This window comes from Tupaia chinensis, unplaced genomic scaffold (assembly GCF_000334495.1).
Source record: "Tupaia chinensis unplaced genomic scaffold, TupChi_1.0 Scaffold000275_1, whole genome shotgun sequence".
In the NCBI taxonomy this organism is placed as follows: domain Eukaryota; kingdom Metazoa; phylum Chordata; class Mammalia; order Scandentia; family Tupaiidae; genus Tupaia; species Tupaia belangeri.
Window position 1 is genome coordinate 5,865,979 of NW_006159757.1, and position 514 is coordinate 5,866,492.

Sequence of the window (514 nt, forward strand, 5' to 3'; positions counted from 1 at the left end):
GTTTCAAATGATTGCCCTTAAGTTGGAAAATTTTCAACCCTTCTTCCACATGGTAGCTCTCCAATTATTTTGTTAGACAAAGATAGTTTATCACATACTCCCATCACCTTTTTCTTCTCTTAGATAAGTGGCCCAAGTTCTTCAACTATTTCTTATATGGAAATAATCCCAAGTTCTCTCATGATCCTAGCTGGTCTCCTTTTAATACACTCCAATGTATATATTTCTTTCAGTTAAAGTGTACTGAACTGACACAACATTCCCTGTTTAGCCTGGCTACAACAAAGTAGAGCTTTTTCTTGCAAAGTAATTGGGAATACAGAACACACAGAGGTAACTAGTTCTTTGAAAGCATTGCAAAGTGATACATAATCAAATGGTAATTAATATGGTAAAAAGTCCAGACAATGGATACTGAGGGATTTAAACTAGAGAAGTCTTCTTAGAAAAATTTTGATTAGATATACCCTATGAGATTCAGAGCCCAGAATGTGGGAAGCATTTTGTGTAGGGA